Raw genomic sequence first — 14,117 nt, 5'->3', positions numbered from 1 at the left:
AAATACTTTCGAAACGACTTACTGACACTTAAATCAATACTCGATGTTAACAAATTTCTCTTCTTCAGAAACGCTTTCCTTGCCATTGCCAGTCTACATTTTATATCCTCTCTACTTCAACCATCATCAGTAATTTTGCTCCCCAAATGGAAAAACTCCTTTACTACTTTAAGTGTCTCATTTCCTAATCTAATTCCCTCAGCATCACCCGACTTAATTCGACTACATTCCATTATCCTCATTTTGCTTTTGTTGATGTTCATCTTATACCCTTCTTTCAAGACACTGTCCATTCCGTTCAACTGCTCTTCCAAGTCCTGGCGAACCTCAAAGTTTATTTCTTCTCCTTGGATTTTAATTCCTACTCCGAATTTTTCTTTTGTTTCCTTTACTGCTTGCTCAATATACAGATTGAATAACTTCGGGGAGAGGCTACAACCCTGTCTCACTCACTCCCCAACCACTGCTTCCCTTTCATGCCCCTCGACTCTTATAACTGACATCTGGTTTCTGTACAAATTGTAAATAGCCTTTCGCTACCTGTATTTTACCCCTGCCACCTTCAGAATTTGAAAGAGAGTATTCCACTCAACATTGTCAAAAGCTTTCTCTAAGTCTACAACTGCTAGAAACGTAGGTTTGCCTTTCCTTAATCTTTCTTCTAAGATAAGTTGTAAGGTCAGTATTGCCTCACACGTTCCAACATTTCTACGGAATCCAAACTGATCTTCCCCGAGGTCGGCTTCTACCAGTTTTTCCATTAGTCTGTAAAGAATTCGCATTAGTATTTTGCAGATGTGACTTATTAAACTGATAGTTTGATAATTTTCACATCTGGCAACACCTGATTTCTTTGGGATTGGAATTATTATATTCTTCTTGAAGTCTGAGGGTATTTCACCTGTCTCATACATCTTGCTCACCAGATGGTAGAGTTTTGTCAGGGCTGGCTCTCCCAAGACTATCAGTAGTTCTAATGGAATGTTGTCTACACCCGGGGCCTTGTTTCGACTCAGGTCTTTCAGTGCTCTGTCAAACTCTTCACACAGTATCGTATCTCCCATTTCATCTTCATCTACATCCTCTTCCATTTCCATAATATTGTCCTCAAGTACATCGCCCCTTTATAGACCCTCTATATACTTCTTGCACCTTTCTGCTTTCCCTTCTTTGCTTAGAACTGGGTTTCCATCTGAGCTCTTGATATTCATACAAGTGGTTCTCTTTTCTCCAAAGGTCTCTATAATTTTCCTGTAGGTAGTATCTATCTTACCCCTAGTGAGATAAGCCTCTACATCCTTACATTTGTCCTCTAGCCATCACTGCTTAGCAGTTTTGCACTTCCTGAGATTGACAGGAAGTGCATTTGAGACTACTGACCATGAAATACTGATAACAAAATTGGAAAGCTATGGTATGTGAGGGCAAGCAGGGACATGGATAGTATCATAACTATGCAACAGGAAGCAATATGTACCAATAGGGGATGCATATTAATCAGAAACCAAAACCATCAAATATGGAATGCCGTAGGTATCGGTAGTGGGGCCATTGCTGTTTAATCTGTCTGTTAATGACATAGATGCTGAAGAGAAAGAAGCGAAAATATTGTATGCAGATGACATGACAATACTCAGCAATGACCAAACTATAGCATAGTGCAAGAGAAGAGGATACATACCTGCAAACACCACAGATCAATGGCTTCTGGAAAATGGACTTATCAACCTAAAAAAAAAAAAAAAAAACAGTGTTCACAAAGAAAGAGAAGGATCTAGAGGTGGATGAAATGAGACTAGAAGAAGTAGAATCCACTAGATTCTTAGGTATTACAGTGGATAACAATCTGTAATGGAAACAACATATTAACACTGCCTGTAAAAAACTCAGCTCTGTCGCATTTATAATGAGGCAGCTACAGACAAACAGCTTCTGTGCACAGAATTCCAAGGACTCTTCAAACCATACCTGCAGTATGGAGTGGAAGTGTGGGGTAAGTCAAACATTCAAGAAATAAAAAGGCTGTTCAAATTTTAAAAAAAGGCAGGCAGGCAGAATCATATTAAGAAGAAAGACTTCTGAAACATGCAGAAACTGCTTCAAAGGACTAGGCATCTTAACTTATTCCTCATTTCACATACATAAAACTGTGTGTCACAAAAGACGGTGCAGAGTGGACTACAAATGCTAGTGTACCCACCTACAATTTCCCAGAGGAAGAATGACATACAAAGAATACCCCCCTGACTGACAATGCTTGAAAAAGGACCCCAGTACTGAGGTACCAAATTACTAAGAAGTCTGCCTAAAACACTGCGTGACAACGTACACGGCACTAAGTTTTTGAAGAACCTAAAAGACTATCCGGTGAAAAGGAACTTTACAGTGTTGGTGAGAACTGCCCACATTTAATTTGTAAATATTGTTAATTATAATCAGTGATGTTAGTATTTATTTTATTTATTTGCATTTTATGGCCTTGATTGGACCACTCTAGCCAACTTTATACAAAGATGTTTCCAGTTTTCTGTCAGCCCAGTACTTCTTCATTCTCTCGGATCTTATCCTTCTTTCTTCATCGGAAATCACCCTTCCTATTGTCTATTTGTTGATTCTCATTTGCAGTCTGGTTTGTTTGTCTGTGAGTTTCCTGGTTTTGTCAGTTTTGTTTCTTAGGTCTTCCAAAGTAATCCGTAACTCCTCCATATCTTCTTTGATTTCTGTAATCCACTTAATGCTGTACTTACTATTCCACAATTTTTGTGTTACTCTCCTGATGATACTGTTCTCTGGTGTTCTGATTAGATGCAAAAGTGTGTTTCTTCCTGATTGTACTCATTACTGGTTCTGTTACCTTGTAGTCTGTTTCATTTGTAGCTACTCTCCAGTGTCAATCTTTCTGGTACGATTTGTTTACGCACGTTCTGATGATTCTTCTCTCTCTTTTGAGTATTTTGTCTATTTGTGCAGTGTTAGTTGTTTTGAAGACGGTTTCAGTTGTGTATGTTATTTCTGGTTGAGTGACTTGTAGTGTTTTAATTTTGTTGCTATTGACAGGCTCTTTTTGGTGTAGGTGTTCTTGGTGGTATACTGTGCTCTAGTCAATTCGTTTATTCTGTTATGCCATGTCAGCTTTTCATCAAGGTTATACGTTATGATTTCTCCCAGATATTTAAATTTAACTACAATTTTGAATTCTTGGGTTCCTATGGCAATTTTGTTTATGAGTGGTGGGTCAGTTAATATGATATCAGGTGTGCCGCAGGGGAGTGTCGTAGGACCGTTGCTATTCACAATATACATTAATAACCTTGTGGATGACATTGGAAGTTGACTGAGGCTTTTTGCGGATGATACTGTGGTATATTGAGAGGTTGCAACAATGGAAAATTGTACTGAAATGCAAGAGAATCTGCAGCGAATTGACACATGGTGCAGGGCATGGCAATTGAATCTCAATGTAGACAAGAGTAATGTGCTGCGAATACATAGAAAGAAAGATCCCTTATCATTTAGCTACAATATAGCAGGTTAGCAACTGGAAGCAGTTAATTCCATAAATTATCTGGGAGTACACATTAGGAGTGATTTAAAATGGAATGATCATATAAAGTTGATGGTTGGTAAAGCAGATGCCAGACTGAGATTCATTGGAAGAATCCTAAGGAAATGCAATCCGAAAACAAAGGAAGTATGTTACAGTACACTCGTTTGCCCACTGCTTGAATACTGCTCAGCAGTGTGGGATCTGTACCAGATAGGGTTGATAGAAGAGATAGAGAAGATCCAACGGAGAGCAGCGCGCTCCGTTATAGGATCATTTAGTAATCGCAAAAGCGTTGCGGAGATGATAGATAAACTCCAGTGGAAGACTCTGCAGGAGAGACGCTCAGTAGCTCGGTATGGGCTTTTGTTGAAGTTTCGAGAACATACCTTCACTGAGGAGTCAAGCAGTATATTGCTCCCTCCTACGTATATCTGGCGAAGAGACCGTGAGGATAAAATCAGAGAGATTAGAGCCCACACAGAGGCATACCGACAATCCTGCTTTCCACAAACAATACGAGACTGGAATAGAAGGGAGAACCGATAGAGGTACTCAAGGTACCCTCCACCACACACCGTCAGGTGGCTTGCGGAGTATGGATGTAGATGTAGATGTAGAAGACTGCTTCTTCAAAGGATATTCCAAGACTAAATTTCTGTGCTATTTCCTGCAGTGAGACAACTTGTTTGGTTTCCTGAATACTGTTGGACAAGATAGCAAAGTCATCAGCCAATCCTAGAAAATTTGAACTCATTTTGTCTTTGGGTCTTCCAATATGGATGTTTTCTAGGTTAATCTTGTACCTTTCCCTCATGATGTATTCTAAAGCACAGTTCAACAGCAGGCGTGCCAAGCAATCTCCTTGTCTTAAACCTGTTTTTATGATGAACGGCTCAGAGAGTTCCCACCTGAACTTGACTTTCGATACAGTGTTGGTTGAGGTGAGTTCTATCAATTTGGTTAATTTTGCATGGAGCCCAAAATTTCTTAAGATTTTTAACACTGAAGGTCTATGGATACAGTCATTGCTTTTTTAAAGTCCACAAAGGTTTTTACAAGAGGTTTATTTCATTTCTTGTAATATGCTATGGCTAATTTTAAAGTGATGATCTGTTCTGCACAGCTTCTCCAAGGTCTGAAGCCTCCTTGGTATTCACCTAATTCTTCCTCTAGTTGCTCTTTGATCCTCTTGTGTAGGATTCTGGAGAAAATCTTGTATGTGCAGTCTAAGAGAGAGATACCTCTGTAATTATCTGGGTTGCTTTTATCTCCTTTTTTGTGGAGTGGATGGATTATGGCTGTGGTCCAATATTTGGGAAACTTTCCTGCTATCCAGATTTTTGTTACGGCTGTGTGTAAGGATGTTCAAACTATATCACTGCCACATTTCTGCAAAAACTTGGTGTTCTCCACATGCCTTATAATTTTTCATCCCTCCAAGTGCTGTTTCCACCTCTTGGGTTGTTGGAGGGTTTATGAGATCAGATGGAGTCTTGATGGGTGTACATGTATTAATTACTAAAAGTTCCTGGGGTTCTTCACAATTCAAAAGTTTACTAAATGCTTTTGCCATGATTTTAGCATTTTCCTTGTCATTATGTGCCATTTTTCCATCTTCCCTTTACAGCATTAACGTGGGAGGGGCAAATTTTTGTAATTGTCTTCCAAACATTTTGTAAAAGTCTCCGGAATTGCTTTTATGGTAATTTTCTTCTAAGGAGTCGATTAGATCTTTCTGTGATTGACTATTGGTTTGCCTGATAATCTGTGTGAACTTTTTCCTGATATTTATGAGGCTGGGTGCATTTTCTTCTGTTTTGTGTGTTTGAAATTTTATCCATGCATGATGTCTTTCTTCACGAATTTTGTCACATTCTGAGCTCCAGCAGAGACGTCTTTATGTGGGTTCAATGGGGCTAAATTTTCTGCTTGTTGCGTGAGTGTCTGAACCAGTTCTTCTAAATTATCTGTCAGTTTTATATTTTGTGTGTCTTCTCTATATTTATCATTTCTAATTATTGGTGCGGATCGAAGTTCCTCTTTCATTTATTGCATTTTGGTTTCTTTTTTAGTGGTGTGAACTTAATTTTGATTTTGACAATTTAATAATCTGGACGTGCATCTACCCCTCTTAATACTCTAACATTGTAGATTTCTCTGTAGAAGATTTTGTCCATAAATACGTGATCCAGTTGCCATTCTCCTTTTCTCAAATCAGGATGTTTCCAAGTTTTAAGTTTGTTTGGCCTTCTTTTGAAGTATGTGGACTTTGAGATCAGTTTGTGTTCCCTACAGAGTTCAACAAGTCTTTGACCATTCTTATTTGTTTGTTTATGTAGAGCCCATTTTCCAATGATATCCTGGTATTTCTTTTCTCTTCCAAGTTGGGCACTTAAGTCCCCTAACAGGATCTTGACATTGTTAATATTTACGTGGTTTATTGTTCGGTCAATGAGATCCCAAAACTTTTCTACTCCTTTCCTAGACATTGTTAGAAAATTCTTTTCATTAGTAGAGGCATGGGCATTAATGATGGTATAAATTTGGTTGGATGCTTTTAAACTCAAAGTTGCAATTCTAGGTGAGGTGGTTTGAAAATCAATAATTGAATCTATTATTTTCACATTTACTATAAACCCAGTTCCAAATTGGGAACATTCTTTCATAACCCTTATTCCAGGTTTCCCATTGTAAATTCTGTAGCCTTGTGATTCGAATGGTTCTTCTGCAGTATTTCTCATTTCCTGTTTATCTAATTCATCTGTCAAATTCTTTAGTTTTCCTGCTTTAAGTAGAGAATTAATATTATGAGTTGCAATGTTGTTGATCTGATCTTGTTTGATCCTGTACTTATGAGCTGGCATAAGATTGGGCGATTGACAATGGTCCGACTCATTGATGCCTTCTAGGTGGCTACCCACCGAATCCGATGTAGCCTTCTTGGACAGGACAGTGGAAATTTTTTCCTAAATGACCTTTCGATGGTCAACTTTCGAAGGTAGTTAACCTTGGGTGGGGCAAGTATAGTTAGTATAGTAAGGAAGTATGTGATAGTGAAGGTTTTTGCATTTTTTGAAATTTTCTATATTACATGTACGTGCACTGTGCACCATGTAATCCTACAGGAACAAATAAAATTCAAAAGTTATTGCAGTTAAGGGACAACCCTGTGCCCTGTGGAAGGTCCAGGAGCAAGACGTGCCCAATCCACCCTCCCTATTCCAGTCCTTACCCAGTCCATCCCTACAACCCTTCCAATCCCAACCCCTTGCCACAGGGTTCATATTCACCAACCTGCTGTCCACCATTATTAACAGCCACCAACAAACTGTGGCTGAGAGCCAAGTAGACCACTGTGTGGCACAACATGCCCCTAAACATTACATGCCAGATTTCAATGGCTTCTTCACTACCCGAGCCACCTGTACCAACACCAACTCAAAGGAAGGCCTCGGCGCTTGTTGGTGACGTCACTAGGCACGGCGAACGCCAGGTCTGTTGCAGGCACAAACGCCTGGGCATGCTTATCACTATAAATCTCTCATTTTTGGACAAAATGTTTGGTATTGTTTTGGATTCTACAGTTTTATTTAGATGAAAGATTTTCTTACTATCGTAAAGCTACAAATGAAGATCATAGTACTGTATTACTGAATCCCGTCGAAACAAACGTAGATGAAAATGAGAAGATGCTTTGCCCCATTGCAAGCTTCAGAAATTTTACATTCAAGTAACTATATTTACTTGATCCATTTTGTTACCAAAACTTACCCCAACCCCCTTACAATTAACTTGTTTCTTCTATTTATTCATTTTTGTTTGACATTGTCACTGGAAATGTGAACTAATTTACATGTGTAAATGTCCAACTGTTGCCAGTCATTAGATTACAGTCGTTTTCAATGAAAGGAATTCTAAACAGGAAACAAAATAGCTTCATACATCGAAAATACTGCTGAGCGTAAACTTTTTTAAACATGCACATTAGAAAAGATAAATATTCCCCTATTGCAACTGAAAGGAGAAACTTTATAAGATAAAAAAATTTTATTTGATCAAGCAAGTATCTCTCTTTGCCTCTTCTTCAGTCCCCCACCCCCTCCCCCAACATGTACAATGGCAAGATATTTCGTTAACATTCAGTGCTCCTCACCCCATAGTCAACCAAGATACCTAAAGAAGAGCACCAATATGTTCACAGTTTCTTGTAAAAGCAACTCAGTACAAACGTAACTTCCTCGGATTTACAAATAAGGTAAAGAAGCACGAATTCTGTTGCTACTGGACCGTGAAGTTGTTTTTTTATGTCAATCCTTAAAACAGGTGGAAATTTAAGTTCAGGAGTACACTATTTGTTAAGAAGTGTAATGAATTGCACAATTAATTGATTGCAGAAATCTCTCAGAACAATGTGTGTTGGTCAACTACCGCCAATAGTTTCACATTTTCCTGTGTCAGAGAGGGAGACACCACCATTATGAGTATGCCTGCAACAGACCCGGCGTTCGTCGTGCCTAGCTGACATGACGTCACAAACAAGCGCCGAGGCCTTCCTTTGAGTCGGTGTTGCCTGTACCCTCGTCTCCACAATCAGATTTTCTGAACTGTGCAGATGGGCATTATCCTCACAACACGTTCTCCACTCCTGTAATTATCCCAGCCTCAAGCTGCAGTAACGTTCTGTCCCCACACCATTCACCCAAAAGTTTCTATTCCCTCAGTCCTTATCACCTCCTCCCCATTCCCATCTCCTAAATTGTTTTTGCCACCCTCTGCCCATCTTCCCTGCTCGTCTCCTTTCTTCTCTAACTCCCTGCCCTACAAACTCCTGATGCTGCACCTGCTAGCACTATAGTACCTACACACACTGCCCAACGGCATTCCTCACCCGTACACTGCTATCCCTTACCCTTCCCCACCCTCCTCGAGATGTCTGCAACCGTACCGTGTGATAATTCCATTCCTGAGCTGCCGGAGATGGCAGTCTCATGTGCATGAGATGTGCTCCTTCGTGTGAATGCTTCTCTTTTTCCAACACAGGCTGTGGTCGGAAGCTTACGTGTGTCTTAATTGTGCGTCTGCAGCTTACTGTGTTATCTTTACAGTAAGAGACTATCTTTTCCTAGCTTGTTGGTATTCCTCGTACCTGAAATTAGTATTCAGGTACTTCTGTGATAAAGTGACAATCTTGGAGCTCCCCAGAAACTGGTGCCCATTCTGCCAAACACGTCAATACAAGAGCACCGCCCATAAAGGATGTTCTCATTTACAGTGATACTTGTCAGGCAGAACAGGAATTAGGACATCGACAATTTTTATGTGAGAAAAATATCATCAAAATCTTAGACCAAAAAGTTCATCACAAGTGGTCATTCCTATCTCCCCTCTCGAGGTGATTTTGCTTCAATACAAAACTACAGCGTTTTGTCCCATTGACTGATACATTATTGTTGCCAAGTCGAGGGGGGAAAAAAATCTCAAGATAATGTAATGATAAAGACTTCCTTGTCTGTGGAAAACTTGAATTCGGTCACCAAAAGGAAGACTGACACTGAACATTAACTAGTGCGGTGGCCAAAGATGTGGTGGATTCAGTATCAAAAGCGTAATCCGTTCACACTCGTCTCCGAGGAATCTCTTTGACTGCATGTGGAATTTTACTTCAAGCTGAAGTCTAAAATAGGTCACTCAGTTACTCTGTCCAAAATTGAACAATTTCATTGTTATACTTCAATAAAAGCTGTACACAGGACCACAGGCTATAATTGAAAGAAGAAAAAAAAAGGAATGCGGGTGAACTTTTGCCCTTGTTTCCACCTGTTCATCACCACTACTTCCAGAATCTTCTTCCTTCCGTCACTGCTGAAGGCACTGGGCCACCGAATGGCAATGACAAGAGCGATGAGCACCAACAGAGATCTTGCAAATACAACATTGTTGACTGTCATGTGTATTTTCATAGAAAATAAAATATCTGTCTGCATAATAAGTGGTGTAACTTCCTGTAGGCCCTTGTCCTTATAACTTGATAAAATTTACTGCAATTGTTATGTTCACTTAGAAAAAGCTGTTCCCATAACATATGATAAAAAAGTTAAAAATTGTATTGTTGAATTTCCTACAACAAACCTAGTAAATCCCTTGACACCTCAGACCAAGACGTGGGGTTTATAGGGGGAGGGGGGACTAACACACATCTTGAGGTAATCCTCATAACTATCAGTCTGAGTCAATTAGTGCAATTCACAAGTTGTTAGCCACAGTGGCTGCTGTAAGCTCTGCCATAGAATTTTTGAAACATAAGATGTGAGTGAGTGAGTGAATGAATGAATGAAATAATAGCATTTCGTATTTTGGACTATTGCTCTGCTTGTTACTCTTACAGAAGGCATAGGGAGGGGGGAACATTTGGTGTTAGCAGAAGAGCCAACACCGTGTTGCAAGTGGAGACTGAAATGCAAGCGTTTTAGCTCAAGCAGCTTAGCATGAGGGGGGAAGAACTATACTGACGTGAAGTCTGGATCATGACAAGGAATGAGAATTCAGAAAGCGGACGTAATTAGTTTGATACTTAACTTTAATCCATTAATGATGAATGTCGCTCTGGACGGTACATGAGTCACAATATTATCTGTTCAGAATACATTCTTGAAGATAGTACTTATACGAGGGCTATCCGCAGAGTACATTACGTTTTGGAATTAAAAATAAATAAAGTATTGGAAATTTTTTTTATTATATACAGATGAAAGCCACACTTAAAAACTACTTTTCTACATAGTTGCCGTTTAAATTAAGGCACTTATCGTAGCGATGGACGAACTTGGAAATTCCTTTGTCATAAAATTCGGCCGCCTGCGCCTTCAACCACGTGGTTACCTCTTCTTTTGGGACAGAAACGGTGTGATTTTTGTGGATTTCCTGAGAAGAGGCACTACAATAAACTCTCAAAGGTATTGCCAAACTCTGCACAACCTCAGAAGAGCAATACAAAACAAGCGCAGGGGAAAGTTGGGCTCAAAGATCTTGCCGATTCACGACAACGCCTGGGCCCACACGGCAAATGCCACTCGTGGAGTTCTCGAATCTTTTAAGTGGGAGTTGTTTCTTCATCCGCCGTACAGTCCCGACCTGGCACCGAGCGACTTCCACTTATTCTCAGCAATGAAGAAGTGGTTGGCTATGCAGCGTTTTGATGACGACGCACAGCTTCAAGAAGAGGTAACCACGTGGTTGAAGGCGCAGGCAGCCGAATTTTACGACGAAGGAATTTCCAAGCTCGTCCATCGCTACCATAAGTGCCTTAATTTAAATGGCAACTATGTATAAAAGTAGTTTTCAAGTGGGGCTTTCATCTGTATATAATAAAAAATTTTCCAATACTTTATTTATTTTTAATTCCAAAATGTAATGTACTTTGTGGATAGCCCTTGTAGTAACTGAATATGGTGCCTTGCTAGGTCGTAGGAAATGACTTATCTGAAGGCTATGCTAAACTTTCATCTCTGCGAATGAGAGTGTATGTAGACAGTGAACCATCGCTAGCAAAGTCGGCTGTACAACTGGGACGAGTGCTACGGAGTCTCTCTAGACTAGACCTGCCGTGTGGCGGCGCTCGGTCTGCAATCACTGATAGTGGCGACGCGCAGGCCGACATATACTAACTGACCGTGGCCGATTTAAAGGCTACCACCTAGCAAGTGTGGTGTCTGGCACTGACACCACAGAACAACACATGTGATTTTTTATATATAAAGTTTCACCAACTGACAACCAGTCCACTTTCCAACCTAACCCCAGACCTTGGACTATGCCACAGATCTGTCTGTAACCTCAAATGAGATTCAGAATTTCTAAGGAAATTATTGACTTATTTCTGCATAACTAGTAAATGGTGAAGTAATCATTATATATCACTTACAAAGATGTTGATATGAGGCAAATGCCGCAGGCGTCCACACACCCATAATCAAATAGCTATGTCTGGTTAGTATGTGACAGCCACATAGAAGGTATTCAAAAGATAAATTTGAAGAAAAATAAAGAAGGGTATTCTTAAGTTCATCATTTAATAGTATCCAGGTGTCTTCATCATCAGACCGAAAACTGGCTTTATACAGCTCACCATGCTAGTCCATCCTGTGCAAGCCCCTTCATTTCTACATAACTACTGCAGCCTGCATCCGCTCTAACATGCTTACTTCAGTCTAGCATTTGTCTCCATCTACAGTTTTTAACACCACACTTCATTCTGTTATCTAACTAGCTGTTCCTTGATTCCTAAGCTAGCATTTAGTTTTTATGAAGTGATCAAAGCACAGTGGAATGGAAGAGAGTGCACATATGACAAGGGCAGTGTGTTGGCACACTCTCAGTACAGTGTTCACACCGCAGTAGTGAAATATCAAAAGCCGAAGCAAGATCATTATTCTGATCTTTGCATAAAGATATAAAAAGAAACTAAGTTCTCCTGGCGATATTTGGCCCTTATAAAATAGCAGGTATTCTGATCCCAAAGCTGTATTTCGTTTGAGTCCCTGAACAGTCCACAAAAAAAGGTTTGTACAATGCAGAATTGATAAGACATACGTACATTAACACTAAATGTCTAGGAAGACCTGTATCATTGAATTTTAGTTTCTTTAACTACCTTAGACTATAATTAAAAATAAATAACTATATAGCACAAGGGTGCAGTTGCTTCTACCAAGCAGTGAGAATCTTGTGTCTTGCTATCACTTTGTCAGTAAATTTTAGTGACTGTGTGTATAGATGGACATCAGATATCTATTCAGAGATAGCTACCCATACTGATCTCTGAAATATAACAGCATCACCTGCTGCAACTTCACCAAGGAAAGGGAAGGAATGTAGAAAACTGGGGAATGTTGATGATCATTTCAATATACTGTAAACACTTAACTGCATTCACCAGTAAAAACAGGTGATATGGAAGTAAAAGACCTATACAATAAAAATTTGTTATAAAATAGAATAATAAATAGCATATTAAACAATACCTATTCAGCTGCAGTTTAGCACAGGTCGAGGATTATTTGTAAATCTTTAATAACATGAACTTGGGGAAGATGACAGCATGTGAGCCACAGCCGTCAGGTAAGATAGGCTGTCCTAACATAAGTTCTAGCTACAAAAGGGAGTACACTACCTTGAGGATAGAAAAGTGGTTGAAGGGTAGAACGCTGCTTCACAATTAATGCCCCACAATACGATTCAGTTAGGTGGACTCAATATATACATTGGGCAAGAAGTGAAGGAAACAAAAGAAAAAATTTGGAGTAGGAATTAAAATCCATGGAGAAAAATTAAAAACTGATGACACTAATTCTGTCAGAGACTACAAAGGACCTGGAAGAGCAGTTGAACTGAACGGACAGTGTCTTGAAAGGAGGCTATAAGATTAACATCAACAAAAGCAAAACGAGGATAATTGAATGTAATCTAATTAAATCAGGCGATTCTGAGGGAATTAGATTAGGGAATGAGACATTTAAAGTAGTAGAGGAGTTTTGCTATTTGGGGAGCCAAATAACATGATGGTGGAAGTAGGGAGGATATAAAATGTAGACTGGCAGTGGCAAGGAAAGCGTTTCTGAAGAAGAGAAATTTGTTAACATCGAGTACAGATCTAAATGTCAGGAAGTCTTTTCTAAAAGCATTTGTATGGAGTGCAGCCATGTATCAATGTGAAACAGGGACAATAAGTCGTTTAGACAAAAAGAGAATAGAAGCTTTTGAAATGTAGTACTACAGAAGAATGCTGAAGATTACATGGGTAGATCAAGTAACTAATGAGGAGGTACTGAATAGAATTGTGGAGAAGAGGAATTTGTGGCACAACTTGTCTAGAAGAAGGGATCAGTTGGTAGGATATGTTCCGAGGCATCAAGGGATCACCAATTTAGTATTGGAGGGCAACATGGAGGGTAAAAATTGTAGAGGGAGACCAAGAGATGAATACACGAAGCAGATTCAGAGGGATGTAGGGTGCAGTAGTTACTTGGAAATGAAGAAGCTAGCACAGGATAGAGTAGCATGGAGAGCTGCATCCAACCAGTCTCAGGACTGAAGACCACTACAACATGCCATCGAGGTAGGACCTATACCGTAAAAGAAGTAAAACGAGATAGAGGAACAATACCGCTGTAACAATTTAGAATTGTGGTGTTAGTATTTTTCTGCATGATTTAGTGTGTTCAACTGTTTTACAATGGTAGGATTCCATTATTTGAAGACTCACACTGAGATAGTAATGCGGAAGAATTTATCTGGATAGTGCAGCTCCTTCAAGTTACATATTTGGCGAAATGAATGAAAAACGGAGAGTGCACCTGAGTTTTGTTGTCTACATAAGACATAGAGAACACAAGTATCGAGTAAGGAGCAACAAAGAATTACAAGTCCCTCTTGGTCTTCAACTCCGCACCAAAACAATTTACGATTATGCAAGTATAGTCATGTACGTAAAACTTGCTTGCTTACAGCTTTAGCATAACCAAGAGTACTTGTTAGATGCTATAAAATCTAGAAGAAGGGCACATATTTACAG

The sequence above is a fragment of the Schistocerca americana genome, unplaced genomic scaffold, assembly GCF_021461395.2.
Source record: "Schistocerca americana isolate TAMUIC-IGC-003095 unplaced genomic scaffold, iqSchAmer2.1 HiC_scaffold_62, whole genome shotgun sequence".
Taxonomy (NCBI): domain Eukaryota; kingdom Metazoa; phylum Arthropoda; class Insecta; order Orthoptera; family Acrididae; genus Schistocerca; species Schistocerca americana.
The sequence above is the reverse complement of the archived record's forward strand: the minus strand, read 5'-3'. Positions refer to the sequence as shown.